Raw genomic sequence first — 14,361 nt, 5'->3', positions numbered from 1 at the left:
AACGGAGGACCTGCGCGGCTAGTGACGCAGACCCTGCCCGCTGAGGGTGGGCGAGCCCATTTTGAATTTCTTATTTTGCCTATGTAGAAGAGCTTTTGGTGATTACAACCTGTTGGTGGGTCGTAATATTTCCTGATTAGATGTGTCCTATAAGTGGGTCCACATTGTGTATTTTTGTTTAACAATATTTTTTGAGATATCCAAACATGTTATGGTGCGTGGCGCAGTCTGGAAATGTGATTTTGATTGGCGCTCCTTGTTGGAGTCCACTTTTCGCGAGCCCCCAAGTGTTGGGGCTCGTCGGTTGTTTTTCGCGTTTTGTAATCATGTTTGGGGTCACGCTCGTATGTGCGAGCGACCTCCTATAGTAGTGTGCTATTTTTAGTGAAGCCATGGAGTGCGACTTTAGCTTTCAGGCGACATCCGGTTTTGGCTTGGCCCGGATTATCCCTTTGACTGACAGACATTTTCTATTTGGAAAACCAATGACTTGACGACACATATTTTTGGTGTTTCGAAGAATGACCATGATATTTAACTTGCTTTTTTTTGAAAAGTGTACATGAGCGTTTTCTGAGATGAGTCTAAGTTTCGACCAAGTTTCACTGTTATTATTATTTTTTGCTTATTTGGGAGCTAAAGGTGCTTTGGGCTTGATCTTACTTGTAATAGGGCCTCGTGTTTTAGCAACACGGTCTTAAGTCCTTTCCTATTCCGTGTTTTTTTGTGAAATCTGGGCCTTGGGCTGCATTTTCAGCGCCCCAGCTCAGGCGTTAAAAATTCCGGCGCCCAGAGGTGGGCGCTAAAAGTTCTTTCCTGGTAATATTTTATTTTCGGATTTCTAAACACGTTTCCGAATGGGATCAGGATGTTTATTGGGTGCGTTCAGCTATATATAGGGGCTAGATACGTCCTTATTTTCCACCACTCTCAAATTCTTTCTCTCTTTTTGCTGTGCTCTAATTTATTTACTGCTTTTGCCATGTCGACCCCTACTTTCTCACTCCAACGGACTGTTAGGCGTTGGCTACGAGCCCTTACTCCCACAGAAAAAGCTTTGTTAAAAGAATACCACTTAGAGGCACTTTTAGGCTTACAACAAATTAATATTGATTATAATTTTCTGCATGCTGCCCTAAACTTTTGGGACTCCGATCATCATGTTTTTTTCTTTCGGGGCAATGAAATATGTCCTTTGCCTGATGAATTTGCTGCGATCCTTGGTTATCCTACTAATGCTACTCCTGTTACCCCTGGCACTATTGAAGAGGGTAAAACAACCATAAGGGCCTTCCTAGGGCTAGATGATAACATGTTTGCTGAACTTGTTGTAGACGATAAGGTTAACTTGGCAAAACTTGTAAAACATCATTTTAGGCCTAGTAAGAATATGACCGAACAAAAATTGAACATTCGAGCCCTCGTATTTTGCTTGTTGAATCATTATTTGCTGTCGAATAATAATGGTGAGTTCGGTGACATAAGGCTGATCCCCTTGATTAGCCAGATGGAAAGTTGCTATTCTATCATGCCGTTGGTTGTTGCTGAGACTTTGCTGAGTGCGGATGAGCTGAAGAAGGATGCCAAATCCGAAATTTTTAAGGGAAGCCCCCTATTACTGCAGGTAATCTATTTTTTTCTTTGCGCACACATACGCCACTTTTATATATTTCTTTTTGCCCGGGGCTGAGTTTCAGCCTAGGGTCACATATTTAACAGACGATTATTGAAATATTCAAGGTAAGATTTTAAGCAAAAATCAGCCAAACACTTGCACCCAAATAGCCGAAAATCTAAGAACCTTAAGGGCGACTCTAGTTGGTCAATCTTAAGGCGGATCCGGACGTGCTGTGGACTATCTACGGAGAGACGACACTTGGAGTCCTAAAGACTTGTTCTTGTTCGGTTCGGGCGCAGCTAGGGAGGGCACGCTACAAAGTGTATGCATCTAAATTATGCTATATGATTATGTGTAAATAATATGTTTCCTGGCATTATGGTTTTTCCGCATGATTTATGTTTATTCATATGTATCAGAGCCTCTTATTATTTTCATAATCTAAATTGCATAAACATGGTTAAATTTTACAAATTTGCAAAGAATTAAAGGGGTGATTAATTTTCGTAATTAATTGCAAATTGCGTTTATTTAATTATATGTACGCAGTTTTTCGGCAGTTTCTTCGTTACTCATCCAAATCGAGTGATTTTTGTGTCAATTCCGCATGTAAAAGGCATTCTAAAATTTTAGTTTTTCGAAGCCAAACCCAGAATTCCCAAATTCGAAGCCTAACTATGACTTTTCGGAGGTTTTAGTTTTTCGAAAGCAAAAGTTTATAAATTTAAGATGTCAAATTAAGTATTTGAGATTCTTGTTGATAAATCTTGAGTTTTTGATTGACCTACTGTATATGTTTAACAATTATGAATGCCTAGACTTGTTAATTATACAACCTAATTTGTAATTATGATTAATTTGTTGAAATTCGAATAATTTAGAATTGATTTGATTTTCATGATTAATTAATAATTTAATTAGGTACCAATGATTAAAATCCACCATTAAAATTGTTAATTTATGTTAAATTTTTAATTTTTATGACCTAGATTTGAATCCATGTTAATCGGAAATTAATTGATTAATGAATTTTCGATTTTTCGCCCTAAAATTATGAAATTAATATGATTTATTAATTTGTCAATAATTTTGGAAATAAAAGTTTTAATTTTTATGCAATTCGCTCATAAAACTTGCACACACAAAGCAATGGACGCTACGTGTTACCCTTAAGGGGTGTTGTATAGTGTGGGCATGCGACGACGAGCAAGGGAGCTCGTCGCCCATGCGGTACGATGCAACGAGCAAGAGCCATGGCACACGAGCACAAGGTAGCACGCTGCCCTGTATCGAGTGCTGTGCGCATATGGGCGAGTGGGCAAGGGCGAAGGGCCAAGGCGCAAGCCATCGGGCAGACGCGTGTGGGCAGCAAGCGTGCTGCGCCACAGCGCGCGCTGCCACGCCCAGCAAGCAAGAAGACGCGAGGCAAGCAGGCGCGTCGAGCGAGCGGGCTCGCGCAGCATGGCCTGCACTGCTGCGTTGCGTGTGGCCTGCTTGCGTATTGCTACACGAACAGTCGAGGGGCGCTAAGCCTCGTGCACTCGACGGGGCTTGGGCGCAAGCCCAAGTGCTCGTCGTGTTACGATTGTCGCGTTTTAAATTTTAATTTGAGTTTTTCAGTTCAAGTAATTTTAATTAATTTTAAAATTAATAATTTAAAATTGTTTTCTTGGATTTTAATTTTGAATATTATAATTATTATAAATTTTAATTTATTCTAATTATTTTACTAAAATTAAAAACCTTGAATTAATTTAAATTCAACTGAAAAATAAATTAAATAAAATGGATTCAATTATAAATTTATATGAGCTTTAAATTTTAATTAAATTTGTATGTTTCCAGTTAGACTAGAAATACATTTTTATGTTTAAAATTAGTAAAGCATATGAATTTATTGGTTTGAGTGGAAGTAATTTTAGTCCTAAACTCTTGATTAGGTCTACAAATCCTTTAAGGTTAAACAACTTGATTAGAATTAATAAGGACTGAATAATTAGTAGATTATTAAGGCCCTTGATTAATTGCTGCAAATATTTATGTGATGCATAACGTGTTTTACTAACCAGCTATGTGGGCCATTCATGATAATGAATTGGTGAATGGTATATATTGTATATGTAATGTTTTGCAGGTTATGAAGTGACTAGTATGGCCCAAATAGGATAGAAAATATGGTCTGCATACCATTAATTTGAATGTAATTGGTCTAAAGCACCAAATTTGTTTTTCAATTAAAATATGGTCTGCGTACCATCAAATAGTTGTAATTAGTTTAATTATAGCTTATCCTATTTGAAGAAAATGGCGCCTCCCACGGAGATTTTCAAGACGGACTTTGAAGTTGAAGCTTCAAGATGAAGTCGGGCCATACTAGATCACATTTATCTTATGCATGTTTTAAGTTATTTATTGCTTTAAATATGTCTTAAATATGCATGAGATCGAATGTAACGCCCCGACCTCTAACTCAAGTAATTAAGCAGCGGAATCACTCCTAATTCGGTCGGGACATTACCGCCGTAACTCCCTCTTGGGAATTACAAGGCTATTATCCTCATAATACTTTTATATAACTATGTTCTATATTAATATTCAAAAGTGACTTACATAACTTAGTAGAAAATTCTTACTCGAACTTAGTACAAATTAAGTTTAAACTAGGTGAGCCCTAATAAGACAAAATCCTTGCCACTAATCGCATCCACCGTCCTGGTCGGCACCTAAAACATAAAACAAAACGGTGAGCCGAAGACTCAGTAACGTACTACTCTAGTAACGTAAAATCATTTCAACTCATTTTAGTTACTAAAACAGGGAGTAAGAATATCATAAAACATTTAATAAAAACATCATATTAGTTTATTCATAACCTTTTCTTTTATTAACATGCTAGTTGTTGGCAAGTATAAACTGGTGGAACGTCTTCCACGATGGGCCGGTGTCCATAAGAGCCTGTGCTCAACTGTGGGCCTGTGCCCCTGGGTACATGCATGACCGAAACTGTAAACTGTAACCTGTGAACTGATACTGCCAACAAAACTAGGTCTTTCACTTTTATTTATCATGTTTTAATGGATTTTATAATTCTCAACCTCTGTACTTCAGTTGAAGTAAAATAACTCTTGAGATCAGGTGATCAATAAAATATGATTGTTTCATGGTTCTCATAAATATCATATAAATATGAAATAGTTTACTTAAAGCATACTTCTTTCCCGCAAATCATAAAACACGATAAAAATGATTAAATAAATCAAATGTAACGTCGTAATTTTATAATCTCATTTAAAAGGGATTTGCGGGTACTAGCAATAGCCGTTACCTCTATTCGTGATTGGCTAGACTTTTTCTGTAGCCTTGATTATCGTCCTTCCTGAGCTCCGAGGATCGAGATCTTTTATAAAAATAAGTATAGTCAAGTTATTACTTACTTTTAGTAGTAGTAGCAATAATAATAATAATAATAATAATAGTAATAATAATAATAATAATAATAATAATAATAATAATAATTAAAATAATAATTAAAATTCAAACACATTTTCTTTTTAAAAGAATAAGAATATATTAGCTTATAAATCTTTACTACTACATTAATCTTAGTAGCTTATTTGAAAGTCAACCATAAGATAATAAATCCAAGTATTAGAAGCAAAAGGCCCACTAATTTTAAACATCCCGAAGAATACAAAACCAATACGGGATATCATTTTTAGGAAAGTAGAAAACAAGGCCCATTATTGTACTATATGTAAAGGAACGAGATATCCAAGTTTGAAGAGACTTACAGTTTGTAAAGCCGAGAAACAAAGAAGGGAGAAAGAGAGCAGGTTACTGATCGGACAGCTTCTGATCGGGACCCGCACAAAAGAGGCGGTAGGATTTCCGGGTGAAGGTGGGTGGTGGCGAAACGTCGACGGCGACTGGTGGGAATTGATGCTCGTGCGCAGAGGAGGGCGAATTACAGCCACACGAGGAGGGAGACAAGCTTTGGTTATTGATAGGTGTCGCTTGGTGGTCTGAGTTTGGGGGTGATTGGTCACGGTGGTTTCTGACAGAAGGTGAGAGACAGTGGTGATTTTCCGGCGGGGTTGAGCGGCAAAAATGGTGGTGATTCCATAAATTGAATTTGTTCAATAGGGCTTTTAATGGTGGTTTTAGAAATTAAAAGTTAATTTGAATTGTATTGTTTTTTGGGATGATTGAGCAGCTATTTATAGGGACATGGTGCTCCATGGATGCAAAAACTCAGATTGTTGGTAGAGACAAGGGTAAGAGATTTGAGTTAATAAATTGGTGATTAGGATTAGCTAGTCTAGTTTTAGGTAAATAGGTTTGATGAATTAGCAAAGAGAATGAATTAGTAGAGACACATGGATAGTCATGGGTTTGAGCTTCATTGAAATGGTGACACGAAAGAGGGAGAAGAAAGGGGTTCAAGAACCTGGTTTTCCAATTCTGTGAATACATGGGAGCATTTTAGTAAATAGATAACTTTTAGATTTTTAATTCTCCCTTTTTGCTTAAAATCTCCTAATAAAATTAAGTTTTAACATGATTTAAAATTAAATCGTTAAACCTGAAAATAATACTTATCATTAAAACATTTTAATTTTCAAAATAAAATATTCATTAATCAGGTTAAAGCTTAATTAGAAAGGCTAATTAAAATAATTAGTATAATTAATCAAGTTTAAAAATCTGGGGTATTACATCGAAGCTTGATTATGTTGCATGATTAAGGATTTTAGTTCACTTAAAATCTAACTAACATAGTAAGAGCCTTAAGTTCCAAACTTAAAAATTGAGTTAAAAGGTGTCATGCCAAAATAACACTCACTTGGATATCCTTTTTTCATCGATCTTAGTAATAGTTTTCCGCCATAGCGAGGTGTTACTTATCGATACTAAAGGGGTAAGGTACACAAATAATTGTGAGTACATGTTAGTTTTGGTGAAACTCAACGATATAAGTAAGGAGTCCTTTTATGTCGTGGCAAAATCGATAGGTTTACCTAATAAAGTTCTTAGACGTACCTATCAACCAAGAATAGTTTCTAGACTATTAGCAAAAGACTTTTGCTTACCTAAAATTCTTTAGAATTGAGTCAAAATACATAATGTGCTTAATTCTTCAATGATTTTAGGGTCTTGGAATCATTTTATTCACACCTGCCGGAACAATAAATTCGAATAAAATGCTAATAACTTGTTTGAATTGCATGATTGCTTTAATTTCAAGTTATTATTCATGATAAATGTTTAGACTTTGCATGCTTCAATGTATGTTTTAATTATTGTTTATAATTAAATATCTTGCACTGCAGTAAATCCTTTTAGAAAGGTAACAGAAAATTTCCTCGATTGGTAGTGAATCCAAGAACGATTCACGGAAAAGAGAGAAAGTGAGCAATTTAAAATGTACGTTTCTTATATCGACTTTTATGGTTGTTTTCGAATATCAAAATCGAAAGGCGAACCAATTGGTGCTTGTGGATTCAAAAATACAATGTAGTTTTGAGATCATAAAGCATTGAGTTTAAACGCTCAGCTTTACCAATGGTTAACAACCTAATATCTTTGTCCATTTAATTCTCGAATGAGTCTAGTCCCTAGACATTCAAATAGATCGATACTTAGAGAACTTTAGAAGCTTCTGGTAAGATCATCTAGTTGAAACTTAATATTCAACATAAAATGGTAAGAACCTTGTTGGAATGACATTTGACATATCTAACAAAGTATAAAAGTCAACACTAGAGAATTCAATTCATAAGACTATAAGAAAGGTACGAGAAATAGGAAAACAAGGAACAAATTAAAGGAATTTACGATTCCGTTTCTACCTATAAGTTTATGTTTAAAGAGAAGTGACCTAGAAATCAAACTTCCTTGGTATCATATACCGCTTGAGATTTTTACTTCGGTAATAACTCAAACAATGGAAGCTAGGCTACACTAATGACCTACAAGTGGGAAATGAAGCATGGCAATGCTACATTAGTTGTAGGGTCATCTAGTTTGTTTTAAATCCTTTCAAAGGCTGGAACTAAATGGCTATTTTGTTCCATAATCAACATACCTAAATTTCTGTTTCAAACACAGAAAGACTCACATTCAGAAGAACAAAAACAATGTTTGTTTGTTTATTTGAATGAAATGGTCATTTACGGGTTAAGTGAATATGCTTGATTAAAACAAACAACTCTTTAACAATAAAAATTTTACTAGGTTCAAATCAAACCCTTGATTTGAGTTCCACTAATCTTTGGCATTGTTGCTTAGACCATATCAACAAGTTAACATTCGTAAGCTCTATTTGATGGACTTTTGAAAGTTGATTGATTTCTAGATCAATTCAAGACAAGCTAGTCTTACTTGTTGAAAGTAACAAAAGATATGAACTATTGTTAGAACGCCTAGACAATAGAGTTCAAAGCTAAAGAAAGATTTTATGACTTTATTATTTCACACAGATTTGAGTGAATATAGGTTTATTTACTCAGTGTGATATAAGTTTGAATCTGTTTGGCTAGTTCAAAGATTCAGAAGTATAAATCCCACTTGGTAAGAAATCATAAAGATCTAGGATAGATCATGATTGCTTGAGACCAAAAATGATCATCAATTATTGTGTGTTGTAATTTCACAATCTAGCTCCATGAAATATGGCATATCTAAGTGGAATGATCGAAGTCAATTAGTACTTGATTCGATCAATGATGAATCATAAAGACTTTTCCCATAATTTCTAAAACAAAATGCTCAACTACCACCAAACTAAACCAAATTCGTCAAAGCTATTGAAAAGTAATTTCAGGATATCTTTTTCAATTATATATATCTAAAGAGTTGCTATTGGTTTTGAGTGCATATTGGTTTATTTACTCAATGTGATATAAGTTTGAATCTGTTTGGCTAGTTCAAAGATTCAGAAGTATAAAATCCACTTAGCAAGGAATCATAAAGATCTAGGTCAGATCATGTTGATAATTACTTAAGTCAAGAATGATCATCAATGATTGTGTGTTGTAAATTCACGGTCTAGCTCCATAAGATATGGCATATCTACGTTGGAATAATCGAAGTCAATTAGTATTTGATTCGATCAATGATGAATTATAAAGACTTTTCCTATAATTTCTAAAACAAAATGCTCAACTACCACCAAACTAAACCAAATTCGTCAAAGCTATTGAAAAATAATTTCAGAATATCTTTTCATCTCTATTCTATAAGGGAAGAGCTGAGGGTTTTTCGGTAATAACACTTTTGGTGTCCCCAATTTAAAATACTGAAATACCCATAATATTTCACAATTATATACTTCGTATTACTGTAATCTGATTATTTATTATTTAAAAAAAATAACAAATTATGGTTCAAAACTGAAAATCAAAACAAATCAGAATTTGTTTTTTCGGTGCCAGCATTTTGGCTCATTAATTGTTTAAACGTCAATTAACATTCAATCAGGAATTACATTCAATCAAAACGCCTAAAATCAAGGAGCAGTTACAAAAGCGCCCAAAATCAAGAGCAGTAAAGGGCCTCCATAATTTCACAAATTAATTCAATTACAAAACGCCTAAAATTAAGAGCTATAAAACCCAATCGTTTCCCACAAATAAGTAACGAATCGGACAACAAAAATGTCCAGAATCAATGATAATCCACCATACTTACACCTTAATCAGAAGATATATCACTCTTCTTAGCTTGAACAGCTGCAAAATCACTTCGATTCGAATAGAGATACTCCGTAGTCAGAAGAATCGAGATGATTTTAGAGAGTTCCAGTGACGATCGGCGGGTCAGATGAGCGGAGGTACACGAATAGGAGATTTCCGGTGATTGGAAAGTGATGGAACAGGGAGGAGGAAAAGAGGATGAGGACGAGACATGGAGAAAGAGGAGGCGAGAGTAGTTATGCGGAGAATCCAATGAGTTTAGGTGTTTTGATGTTTTTGTGTATTAAAAAATAAAAGGTTTATTTTATCTTTTGTATAATTGTTTTTTTTAGGGCTATTTTTTCTTTTGTTTATGGGCTGGTTCTTTAAGAAAAAAAAAATGTTATTTTTTTAGATTAAAATATAGATATAGTTTATCCCTTTATCTTTTTCCTAAGAAGGAATGCTTTTTTGCAATGTACGATTTCTCTACTAATTTAGAAAAAAAGAATTTTTTAAATAGAGAAAATCTAATAATGGTGATTAGATGTATTAACGTTAGCAACGAAAATCAAGGTACGCAAGATCGAAGGCCGAAGTGACGGGATAAAAAAAAAATGACAAGACTCACCTCAGAACAAAAAGATTGCCGAAATGCCAAAAGAAGGATCATCTAGAGCCCAAGGTCGTGAATACCCAGACCAGATGAGTTTTTAGTGTTTAATATTTGTTGTGATTAGTTGTAACAAAACAATTTTAAGTTTGTTAATACTTTCGCAAGTATCGCGTTCATATACGACTAGATGCTTGCGAAAGTATTAAACTAATGAAGGAATGTGAACAGTTCCAAGTATGGGACTACCTCAACGAGAGGAAGCAATGTATATTAATTCCACCAGACAAGACTTTGGAGGATGCTTACCTGCAAATGGACCAACATGCTATTAGTGCTTTTTTACTCTGCTTTGTACACTGTAATAATAGGAATGATGTATATTTTACCCAAAAAATAGGAATGATGTATATTTTTTCTTTAGATGAACTTTGTGAATAAATTTTGTGGCGTATTATTATTGGTGATTAGTTGCAATAAAATAATTTAAAGTTCAGATATTATCTCGCACGCATCGCGTGCATAGAAGACTAGTAAATATATATCTAAAGAGTTGCTAAACTCAGTGGGAGCTTAGTGTTTGTTATTCAATAAACTAAGGCCCATGTCTAGATATATGTTTCATTGTGATTTATTCAAATGAAACACAAGGGTATTGTTTCTACCACGAATTTTTGAGAACATAATGTTTGTTTGCTCGAAATAATGTCATTTTGGAGATTCGTTTCCAAAATGACAAGTGGGAGAAAACAGACCTCGAAAGGTCTTCGAGGCGAACAACAAACATAAACGGACATTCCGGAGGCTTTTCGAAGTTCTTCAGAAAATCCGAACACGTATTCTTTAAGGACTTTAGAAGTGGCTTTAAAGAATAGACATCTCTTAGAAGACTTCACAAGTGCTTCAAGGAGAACAGAATATTCAAAGGACTTTCAAGTGGCTATTGATATTCTATTTGTTTGATGTTCTATACCCAAGTAGGCATAGAGTTCAAGTCACTGGAACTATGATATTCTTCTATTGGATAGTGAAGAAACATGGAGTTCAGGTCACTGAAACTATGCGATTCTTCTATTAGATAGTGAAGAAACCTACAACTTGCAGTCAAACTATTATCATGTAGATTAATGAGTTTATAACCTGTGAGAAAGCTATGACGAAACCCAGATTCCCTAAAATGGTTAGAGGCCATATATAGACTCAAATGTTTTAAATGGTTAGAGGCCATAAAACATACTCAATGTTTTGATGACAAAATTGAAATTTTGTTGATTTGCAAGAATAGTTTCACACCTATTGGTTGCAAGTTTGTTTTAAGGATAAAAACCATCAAACATGGAATTGTGTTCACACACAAAGCTAGATTAGTTGCTAAAGGTTACAAGAAAATTCACGGCGTGGATTGTGTTGAAGCCTCATGCAAAATCGTAATGCTTAAGTCTATAATTCAAGCAATGATTGCATATTGGTACATATGGCAATTGGATGACAAAACGTATTCCTCAATCAAATGTTGGAAGAAAACTATGTACATGGCATGTCATAGGATTTGTGGATCCAAATAATGCTTGAAATGAATGCTAGCTTATAAAATCTAAGTACAGATTTAAGCAAGCAATTGGGAATTGGAATTGTATTTTAGTGAAGCTAATAAGTATTTTAGTTTCATAAAATGTACATGATTCTTATAGATATATAAGAAGTTTAGTGGGAGTACATAAAAACTTAATTGGTCCTATGTGTATCACACACATATCTCTCTATTGTGAAATAACATTCAAATGCTAATGACTTAGGTTCGAAATTATTCATCAATGATGGACCAAGGCGAAACTTAGTACATACTGGGTATTAAGATCTATTTACAAAGATCTTATGATATTGTTTTGGATTAAGTAATGGCATTTAATAAATCAAACACGAAAGACTCCATTGGAGATATTCGACCCATATGAATAAATCTAAGTAAAGAATGTTTGAACTATGTATAAGCATTTACTAAGTTAAACATCAAAGGATCTAAATGAGATTCTTAACCTATATTATATGTCAAAGAATTTAGCTGTATTTAGTATCTACTGAAACTAGATAGGCTAAAGTTACATGAATAGAATTCAATTGAGAATTATTCTGCAAAAGTATTTATCATGTATAATATAATATGAGGATCGCCAAAAACGTATCGTATGACTTTAGGCATGACGAACATATACCAATCTCTATTGATCTAAGTAAAGATCAACTAGATTGAGATCAAGAAAAACTTATGGTACTTGAAAAAGGTACATAGGATTAGTTCTTGATTCAAGGAAATAAAGATATGCTAAATATTGATGCTACACGCATAAACACTAGCAAAGGATCAAGAAAGACCCTTTAGAGTTAACCATTGGCAAGGACGAGCTATAGAGCATCGTGTTTTGAAAATGGCAACATGGGTTGGAGACCATGAGTTGTTGCATGGGAAATTAAATATTAATTTCTATGTTCTATGATACAGCTGAAAAGTCTTCCACATATCTGTGAACTGCTTGGATAAGTAAATCCAACCAAAGCATCACTAGCAACCTATACAGTTGAAGTAAAAGTACTTATTGCCTAAGAAGCAGTAAAGCAGAGTTGTTTATATTAATGAGTTCTTCATTGAACTTGGGAAGATCACACGTCTGTTGACTTAATGGTTCTTCATTGCAAAATGCGTAGAACCACTAATGTAGTAAGAAAGACTAGATCACATAATAAACAAACTCAAAAGATCTTATCATCTATCTCTAAGAACATTCGATGAAAAGGATATTAAGATTGGCAAAGCATGATAACTAAACCTATGCAACAAGTAAGAAACAACACTCACATTGTGGCATCGGAAATCAAGCATAGCTTTGAATTCCATGAACTATTTTAAAGATGGGTTTGAGGCCCATGGTTGTAAAACATTGGGGTTGAACATTTATCATATATGAAATGTATTTTCATATTCCATTTTATCTTGGTTTAGTATTAAATGATGAGTCCCTTCAAATTTGACGATATATTCAAGATAGATTGTCAGGACCAGTCCTGTGACTAAGAAATGTCTATCAAGTGAACTTGAATGTCAAAAGTTGAAAATGGTCCCTGGTCGGAGTTTTCTATAAAGATGGACGCATAGAAAACGTTAGACGACTAGAATGCAAGATGACTAGTAGTTCTGTTTCTTGAACTATGTGGACATGGCAATGTCGTAATCATTTGTATAGATACTTACTTTGGGAAGACTAGTATCGGACAGACCTATGAAACTTTACTGTAAGAGATGAAAATCTGTCATAAGTAAATTTCATTAAAATTATTAGACACTAAATCCTCAATACCTGAGTGATTTGAGATTACTTGTTTGAGAACTGGTTACTTTGACGTTGACCAACCGTCGCACCGTAAAAGGAGGCTATAAAGGCAACGCTCAGGTAATCACCTATCAAACAAAGTCTAATCTCAAGATCGCAAGATTGGGATTGTGCTCCCATAAAACGGGATGAGATGCTTAAAAGTTGTACAAGACCACTAGGAGAGCTAGAAACTGTAAAATGCATGGCCGTGCTCAGATGAATCATAGGCTATGATTATCTGTTTATTTGATCAGTTGAACTCTGAAACCGAGAAACACCTCTGGACATAATAAGGATGACAACTCTTACCTTATGTTCAAGAGCAAGCATCGAGCGACAAAGGAATTAGGTAATGCACACTTGTCCCTAAGGACAAGTGGGAGACTGAAGGAAATAGTGCCCTTGGTCCAAGTATGCATATAATATTAAGTCTAATAAATGCGGTTCAGTATTAATTAACAAGTTAATAAATTCAGTGAGATCAAGTGAGCTGAATGCCTAGCTAGAGGCCGCTTCAGTTCAAGTGGAATTAATTATATTAATCCACAACTTACTCTTGACTGAACCCGTAGGGTCACACAAATAGTACGTAAACGGATCAAGTATTAATGGCATTAAATACTCCATCTATGGATATTCGGAATCGACGGATCTTGGTTTCAGTGGGAGCTGAGATCGTCACAAGCAAGAAATGAATACTCCGGAAACGATGATATTGCCGAAAACGGAAATATGGATCGTATCGGAAATATGAATATTATCCAATTCGTAGATGTTGCCGGAAACGGAAACATGGTACGTATCGGAAAATATTAATGGAAATGGAAATATTACCGGAATCGGAAATATTGCCGGAAACGGAAATATTGTCAGAATCGGAAATATTATCGGAATCGGAAAATAATTCCGGAAACGGAAATATTAAATATTTGTTCGAAACGGAAATTAATTCCGGAATCGGAAATATTAAATATTGGTCGTATTGGAAATGAATTCCGGAACCGGGAATTTAATCGGAAGCGCATCGTACGAATTAGCATCGGACGAGGCTTGCCAGACGAAGGCCCAGCACGAAGCCAGGTCCGCGCC

At 34.8% G+C, this 14,361-nt stretch overlaps 1 long non-coding RNA gene across 1 annotated transcript; it reads right to left on the bottom strand.

Moving 5' to 3' along the window:
* Nucleotides 1-4,174: 4,174 nt before the first annotated feature.
* LOC110781900 (uncharacterized) lies at nucleotides 4,175-6,125 on the bottom strand. The gene is made up of 3 exons (XR_002531853.2): nucleotides 5,410-6,125; nucleotides 4,944-5,015; nucleotides 4,175-4,341 (listed from the first exon to the last, which is right to left on the bottom strand). It is a non-coding gene; the product is annotated as an uncharacterized lncRNA (long non-coding RNA).
* Between the last annotated feature and the right edge of the window lie 8,236 nt (nucleotides 6,126-14,361).

This window comes from Spinacia oleracea, chromosome 6 (assembly GCF_020520425.1).
Source record: "Spinacia oleracea cultivar Varoflay chromosome 6, BTI_SOV_V1, whole genome shotgun sequence".
Lineage (NCBI taxonomy): Eukaryota > Viridiplantae > Streptophyta > Magnoliopsida > Caryophyllales > Amaranthaceae > Spinacia > Spinacia oleracea.
This window is presented reverse-complemented; position numbering and strand designations above follow the sequence as displayed.